This window comes from Phalaenopsis equestris, unplaced genomic scaffold (assembly GCF_001263595.1).
Source record: "Phalaenopsis equestris unplaced genomic scaffold, ASM126359v1 Scaffold000021, whole genome shotgun sequence".
Lineage (NCBI taxonomy): Eukaryota > Viridiplantae > Streptophyta > Magnoliopsida > Asparagales > Orchidaceae > Phalaenopsis > Phalaenopsis equestris.
This window is the reverse complement of record NW_018164463.1, coordinates 183,539-192,569: the sequence shown is the minus strand read 5'-3', so window position 1 is coordinate 192,569 and position 9,031 is coordinate 183,539.

Genomic DNA, 9,031 nt, shown 5'->3' with positions numbered 1-9,031 from the left:
TCGTGTTCAGCTCGTTCGTTAAGAAACGAACACGAGCTTATTTCAAACAAATTAAATTTTAAACGAACCGAACACGAACACAAGCTTTGTTCGTTCGTGTGTGTTCGTGTTCGGTTCGTTTACACCCCTAGTCTTGTATGCTCCAGTTTTTAATTTTGTAGCGGAGAGAGATTGTTGGGGTCACAGCCCAATTTAACATTATAATGTTCTACACAATGCAATATTACGTGCGGATTAGGAGTGTAGATTTTGAGTTTCATCTATTTGTATGAATCATCTGCATATAATATTTTTTTTCCTAATGTTGTGTTAAGAAGCCACTTTTAAGACAATCTGATCGGATTTACACTCCTTGCACTTCTTCAAAATGTATGGAAACAGTGATTAAAAATTGTGGCAATTTACACGAGGGTCGAGCTCTTGCTAAAAACTAAACAAATTGCATATGTTGAGTACTTATATGCAAAAAGTAGTCTAAAGAGTTTGGCTGCAAATTTTAGAATTTAGTTGGGAGGAAAATATCTTTGAGATAATGGTAGTAAAGAGTGATGATGCTAAATGATATTTGTGAGAGGGCAAAAGGCTTGGTCGATAATATTGACGAGTGACATTTGCAAATATTGGTTAATATTGACAACGAATGACATTTGCAAACATTGGTTTTTTGTGGAGTTAAGTGGCATCTATGGTCAAATGTTGGTGTTGTAAGTGTAATATTGCCAATAAAGTGGATGATTTGCTGTGATGGGAATAATAGGACCTTCACATGAATTTCTTACTTTGCTGAGGGTCATGAGCATTGGGAACAATTTATAGATTGGGCTCTTAATGGCCATAATAATATTAAGAATGCATGAAACAAACCGGGACCATTATAAATTGATGATAAAACAGTGTGCTTTTTTAGGGTAATGTAATACATGTCTCTTGGTTTTGTCTCCTATAGAAGACAATGGCTTCGAACAATTTTAATCTCTAAACTTTCATTAGCCAACTCAAATCAAGCACATTGGAGCTTTTTTTTGGTGATGTAAAATAAAAGCAAACTCGGGTTTATCTTGATGAGAGCTGTTGATCTTGATATGTTGAGTTTGAACCGCACGCTGTCATCACCACTTATATGAATGCCACAAGTTGTCACAAAAGAGTGGTGAATTCCTTAGATTAGGTGGAGCCAATCCAATTTATTTTGGTTGACTCATGGGGTTAAATAAAATCAAAATTATTCATCTCATCAATTTACATCATATTAATCATAAGTTTGCTAAAATCAAAATCCACAAAGCCTTTAAAATAAGTTTTGAAGTATTTAATCTAATTTTAAAGATTTTGAATCTGAAAAAATTATGTGTGTTTAGGTTGACTTAAGGGTTAAATCTTAAGCTTATAGCAATACTTTTTTTTTTTGCTTTTTCAGTGGTATAATACCCAACCAAATGCTTAATGGACTTGGGAAATCTTTGCTTCCCCTTGTCGCTTTACACATTTTTGAGATCATATGATAATAAGTTCGCTTGAGTTCTTAAAAATATGAAAAGATCTTTTGTATCACTTGCGATAAGAGTTGTAAATGAACCAATATACTTGGTGAACAACTCGAACTCGGTTTGATTATGATTCAATCATTTATTTAAATTAGTAAATAATTAAACTTAAATATTTTTTAAAAGTTTGAAGGCTAAATGAATTAAACATGAACACAATTGAACTTGGTCATCTATATTTACTAACAAACTTATTTGTTGTTCAATAAATAACTTATTAAATATTTAATATTAATCTCGATGATAGCTCGTATATATATATATATATATATATATATATATATAATTTTATTATATATTTGATATTAATATAATATTATATCAATTAATGAAAAATTTTACATTATGAGTTACTTAATAATACAAGTTCTTACATATTAGTAGAAGTATTAATATATCTGATCAGACATTTAATCGAGTTGGACAAGCTCTGCTTTCCATTGGTGACGATACTATTGAGCAGTGGATTCCCTCTGGGCGGTCTTGAGCGATCTGAGGCTTGGCTCATGTTCGGCTCGTTCGAAATAGCTCGTGTTCGAAATCGGCTCATATTCAAAATCGGCTCGTCAACAGTGTGTTCGTGTTTGACTCAATTTAAATATTCGTGTTCGTGTTCGGCTTGAAATTGACTCGTTAAACTTGAATTGAAAAAAATAGATGTAATGTGTGAGATTCGAACCTAGATTAAACATATATAAAAGAAGACAAACCACATTGTCACATTAGGTGTTATGATTTAAATTTAGACATAAATATATATAATATATTATTATATAAATAATATATGCAATATATTGTTATATAAAAAGTTATATAAATTTTTTTATTTCGAGTTAAAACGAGCCGAACACGAGCGAACGAAGAGCTATTCGTGTTCGGCTCGTTTATAATTCGAGAAATAAAATTTTGTTCGTGTTCGGCTGGCATACTTAACGAACAAACCGAACACGAGCTACTTAACGAGCAGAACAAGAGCTGTTCGCGAACAAAGAATTTTTTTTGACAGCCTTACGTTTATGTGTGGTTCAAGTTTTCTAGTTTTTGTTGGGTAGCAATGAGCGTTCAAACAACTTGGGATTTATGGCGTGTGAGCTTCGGAGTAATAATGCGTCTTAAAGAGGAAGGAAGCTTTCATTAGTGCTTTCCTGTCGTCTTCTGTTGGCTTGCTTGGAAAGTTTAAAAGTGATATGTGAATTATTTAAGTATATAAAAATAATATTATGATGTTAAATTACATGAAAATCATGGACTTTGAATAAAATCAAGTTTAGTTTTTTGTTTGTTTGTTTAGGGTATGTTAGGGGTGTGTTATTTACATACCTAAACTTAAGCTTTCTTTTTTCACATTTATATCACTCAAAATTTTCATTTCACATAAAAATATCACTATTTTAACTTTAAGAGTGCGAAATACGCTTTTCATGCATAAGTGGCATGTATGTAACAAATGAATTTTTGGTGTTAGATATGTAAATACATAAGAATGGAGTGGTATGAATGAAAATCTTTCTATGGTTTATTAAGAATTGTTCTTCCAGCTAGTTCTCCTTGTACTAATTCATTGCCAGATGTTTTTGTTTATGAACTATTTCTTGAAGTTTACTTTTTTATCATTGTTATAGTTTTCTTTCAATAAATTGCAGTTATTATATACCCTTATGTTGCTTAGATGCTAGTTTTTCTCCTTACAGTCTTGGTGTTTGCTCTAAATATTTCAAATGAACAGAGGCGATTGATAAGTCATTCGCGACTTGATTTGATTAGAGGACAATCCTGATCATTTGATTAAAAAAATTACATATCTAGCATTGCTTTAAATAGAAGAACAAATGACATTCTATGTTTGCTCTAAATATTTCAAATGAACTGAGGCGATCGATAAGTCATTCGCGACTCGATTTGATTAGAGGACAATCGTGATCATTTGAATAAAAAAATTACATATTTAGCATTGCTTTAAATAGAAGAACAAATGACATTCTAGTCCCGTGATCTTGGACCGTTAGATTGCCTTGAGATTCGTGCAGATCATTTTTGAGTATACATATCAAGTTTTCTGATTTTCTTGCTCCTTGATAGTGACATCCGCAATAAAAACAAGAAAATTTATAAATCAAGCAAATCTTGAACTCATAATTTGTTAATGATACTCCCTACTAGGCACTTTTCGCGCTCAGTTATGGTATCTTATTATTATTTGCTAGATTTATCTTTATGGAGTTTTTTCTGTAGAGGGTGTCGTCGGATTCTGGTGGCCGGTCGGAGGAAAAGGTCGGCCGTCAGAGGAGATGATCGGTCGTTGAAGTTCTTTGTTTGTTTGTCTGTCCTGGGGAAGAGTTCTAGAATTGCTCGCCTCGGAGTCGAGTCCTAGGGTCGTTTGCCCCGGAGTTATGTCATGGAGTTGTTTGCCCCGGAGTGGTGTCTTGGAGCTGTTTGCCCCGGGTTGGAGTCTTAAATTAGTTCGCTCTAGAGATGTCCTAGAGTTGTTTGCCCAGTGGTGGAGTCTTAGTGTTCAGCCCTCCTTGTTGAGTTTGTCACTGACAGGTGTTAGATTTTTTGTATCTCTCCCGGAGTTCTTTGCTGTTGAGTGTTATATTTTTTGCACATTTCACGACGTTTGTTGTTGCTGGGTGTTAGATTTTTTTTGCAACTCTCACGGAGCTACTCATGCAACTTGTCGCTGCCGGGTGTTAGATTTTTTTTGCATCCCTCACGAACGTTGTTGCTGTCAGGAGGGGAGGTGTGGTGGTGGTTGGGGAGAATGGGGTGTATCCGGGGCCCTCGGACCATTCTATTCTATGAAACAGTTCATTACAAGTGAGGGAAGTCAAAGGTTTTTCATACATCATATGACCCTCCTATTTATAGAAGATAAGAGGGGTAAATAAAATAAAAAAATAAAAAATTATATATTTAGCATTGCTTTAAAGAGAAGAAAAATGACTTTCTAGACCTCTAATCTTGGACCGTTATATTGTCCTGAGATTCGTGCAGACCATTATTGAGTATACATATTAAGTTCTCTGATTTTTTTGCTTCTTGATAGCATCAGCTGCAATAAGAACAACAAAATTTATTAATCAAGTAAATATTGAACACATAATTTGTTGATGATATTACCTGCTAGGCACTTTTCACACTCGATTTTTATTGTTATATGTTAGATTTGTCTTTATGGAGTTTTTCTGCAGAGGGTGTCGTCAGATTCCGGTGTCTGGTTGGAGGAAAAGGTCAGCCGTTAGAGGAGAAGATTAGTTGTTGAAGTTCTTTGTTCATTTGTGTGTCATGGGGAAGAGTTATACAATTGCTCGCATCAGAGTCGAGTCCTAGAGTTGTTCACCCCATAGTGATGGCCAGCGGTTGTTTGCCCCGGAGTGGTGTCCTGGAGTTGTTTGCCCCAGGTTGGAGTTTTAAAGTAGTTCACCTTAGAGTGATGTCCTTGAGCTGTTTGCCACATGGTGGAGTTTTAAAGTTATGCACCACTTTCAGAGTTTATTGCTGTCGGGTATTAGATTTTTTGTACCCCTCGTGGAGCTTGTCGCTATCGGGTGTTATATTTTTCGCACCCCTCTCGGAGCTTGTTGCTTCCAGGTGTTAGATTTTTTTTTGCACCCCTCGCAAAGCTACTTGTGAAGCTTATTGTTGTTGGGTGTTAGATTTTTTTTCACCCCTCACAGAGCTTGTTACTACCGAGAGTTAGATTTTTTGCACCCATTGCAAAACTTGTTGCTGTTGGGTGTTAGATTTTTTTGCAAATCTCGCAGAACTTATTGTTGTCTGGTTTTAGATTATTATACATCTCTTGTGGAACTTATCACTGCAGAGTGTTATATTTCTTGCTCCCCTCACGGAGCTTGTCTTTGTCGGGTGTTAGATTTTTTGTACCCCTTACGAAGCTTGACGCTGCCAAGTTTAGATTTTTTTTTTACCCCTCACAGAGTTTGTCGCTGTCAAATGTTAGATTTTTTGCACCCCTCATGGAGCTTATCACTGCCGGATGTTAGATTTTTTACACCCATCATGGAGCTTGTCACTAAAGTGCGGAGTTTGACGCTGTCGGGTGTTAGATTTTTTGTACCCCTTGCGGAGCTTGTCGCTGTCATGTGTTAGATTTTTTGACACCTCTTGCACAACTTGTCGCTTCCAAGTGTTAGACTTTTTACACCCCTCACGGAGTTTTTTCTGGAGTGTAGAGTTTGTCGCTGCCAGGTGTTAGATTTTTTGTGCCCCTCGCAGAGCATGTCGTCATCGAGTGTTAGATTTTTTTGCACCCTTTGCGGGGTGTTGGATTTTCTTGCACCCCTTGCGGAGTTTATTGCTGTCGGCTGTTGATTTTTTGCACCCCTCGTGGAGTTTCTCAAAGATATATTGTTGGCTGGATGGTGGGTGGACGACGATCTGAGTTGTTCGGTCGGCAAGGTCGTCAAAAGAAATAGGTGGCCAACCAGAGGTATGAAGGTGTCGATCAATGGGTGGTTGGCAGGATGCATAGATATGAATTCAGTGATATGGACCTCAACTTCCTTGTGGTGGAATGGGAGTCCATATGATAAGTTATGCGTGACAGAAAAAAGTTTGGTTGACGACAAGAAATTCACTGCCATGCAAGTTCCCATTGTGTTTTTTTGCTAGAAGTGTCTCTCTTAAGAGTTTTGTCCTTGATGTTGCTCATCTTCTTGTTGTCGGCACGATCCACGCTCAACGCATCATTTATGTTGTTGAATCCAAATATGCCCAGTAAACCGTGCGAAAGGAATAGAAAATTGGATCAAGGAAAAAAAGATGAAGAGAGAGAGAGGAAGGAAGAAAGAAAGAGAGAAAGAAGTAAGACTTCCCCTGTGTGTGTGTGTGTTAGAGTTGGGGGGGGGGGGGGGGGGGGGGGGGGGGGGGGGGGGGGGAGGGCGTGCCCCTGAGGCTCTCCGACCCATCTTATTCCATAAAGCAGTTCATTACAAGTGAGGGGAGTCAAAACTCTCCCGTGCATCATATGACCCTCCTATTTTTAGAAAATAGGAGGGGTATAAAAAAGATACATATTTAGCCTTAGTAAAGAGAAGAACAAAGGACATTCTAGCCCCCTGATCTTGAACCGCCAGATTATCTTGAGATCCGTGTAGATCATTTTTTAATATACAATTAACACTCAATTTATGCATCATAAAATCTTAATTATAAACAATATCATTTAAAAATATAGGTTTTAGACTTCACAATTTTGATAAACTTTTAATTTTTTCAAACAAGTTGCTCATATTGAACTCAATAAAACTCGTTTGTTTTGCTAAAAGAAATGTTCGTTAATAGACTCAACAGTCTTTATATAAATCCATATTTGACATCATTAAGACACTCAAGCTTATAGTCAAATTAAGCACTTGACAAGACAAATCCAACAAGCCTAAGATTATTAAATTTTGACATCATTAAGACACTCAAATTTTCACCGAATATCGTCTGATCGATGGATTCTCTATGGGCCATTTAATGGAGTGGTATGAATTCCTTCCTATTTTACAGAGAGGCCTCTTCAAGACTCTATAAATAGGGCACCGCCTTCCTCTTAAGAAAGGGGGGAGGCATTGAGCTAGAAGAAGATTGAAGTTTGGAGGAGTAGCAAAAGTCCAACATCACTTATGCACCATATATCTGACGAATATATCTCACTCCTATAGTCGCAGCTGCTGTCGACCATCATTAACCACTGTCTGCCACCCCTAGCTCGTTGTAATGAAATCCCTTACGGAATCACGACGTGCACTGCGAAATTCAGACATACATTGCAAAGTAACGAGATATTCTACAAAATAACAAACCCCACATATGGTGTAACGATGCTCTCAAATACGGTGTAACAATGCACCATTGAAAACAGTGCAACAATGCCTCCTAAAGACTGTGTAACAATGTACCCCAAAGATGATGACTTTCCTCTAGCTTCTAAAGCTCTCTCCTTATAGCCCATTAATACGGCCTACATGACCAGCTGCAACAGATGTCGTTCACAGCTTGTATAGCTCTAGACTCTGATCTCTACAACCTACAAACATGGTTACAACTCACCTCTACTGCCTAAGTGATCAACTATGGTCTATGGTGAATGATGCTAGTAAAGGGTGACAATGGTAAATGATATTGATGAGAGAGAGCAAATGTCTTGGTCAATGATTAACATAGAGTGATTAGCAATTGCATTTTTTTATGGAGACAAGCAGCAGATTGGCTGCAAGTCTAATATTGCCAATAAAGGGATGACTGGCTATCATGTAGTGAAGATGAGAATATTAGGGTCTTCACATGAATTTTTCGTTTTGCAGAGGAACATGAGCATTAATAACAATTTGTAGATTGGACTCTGAATAGCCAAAATAATATTGAGAATACATAGAACAAATTCAGGGTCATTATAAATTGATGATTAAACACCACAATTTTGAGATGAATTGTTCTTCTTTCGAGCGCAATGTAATGCATGCCTTTTGGTTTTGTCACCTATGAAGGACAAAATGACTTCAAGCAATTTTGATCTCCAAAATTTCATTAACAAACTCCAAACCAATTGGAGCCTTTTTTCTTGTGATTCAAAATGAAATCAAATTCAGAATTATCTTGATGAAAGCAGTCCAATGATGACCTTGATAGACCTGTTGAGTATGAACCGCGGCCCATCATCGTCACTTATATTCATGCCACAAGTTGTCGAAAGAGTGGTGAATTCCATATATTGGGTTGATCCAATCCAACTTATTTTGGTTGACTCGAGTGACCAAATAAAGTCAAAATTATGCATTTTTTGCCTTATTACATTCATACCATCAAACTACATCATATTAATTATATATTTGCTAAGTTCAAAATATAAGCATTTGAAATAATTTATTTAATCAAAATTTAAAATTTTGGCATCTGAAAAAATGATTCCTGCTTTTAGGTTGATTTAGAGCTAAATTCTTGAGCGTGTAGCAAGTTTATTTATTGCATCATCAGGTTATATTACCAGATCTCGCGTCCTGCACACTTTTTGGCGACGATCCTGTCCAGCATCGGATTCCCTTTTGGGCGTTTTAATTGATGTGCTCTTCGTGTACTTTTAAAAATAAGATTTTATTTTTTAATATTATTGCATTTCACATATTAAATTATTGAATATATTATAAATAACATTAATAAATTATCCATCAAATTATTCGGATTTGCACTAAAGTCATGTGTAAAATCCTTAACAAATCGATAATTAAAGCCTGAATATCTTCAATTTATTTTTTCTTATTATTATGTAAAAGCCCCTCCTTTTAAAGGAAAATTACAAACATAGCACCCAATTCTAGGAGTGTCAAAGAAGGCTCGGTGTTCGCGAACAGCTGGTGTTCGGCTCGTTAAGACACCTGGTGTTCGCGAACAGCTGGTGTTCGGCTCGTTAAGATGGTCGTGTTCCCCTCATTAATTTCGTCTGAATACAAAGATTTATAATTAATTAAAAATATTAATTA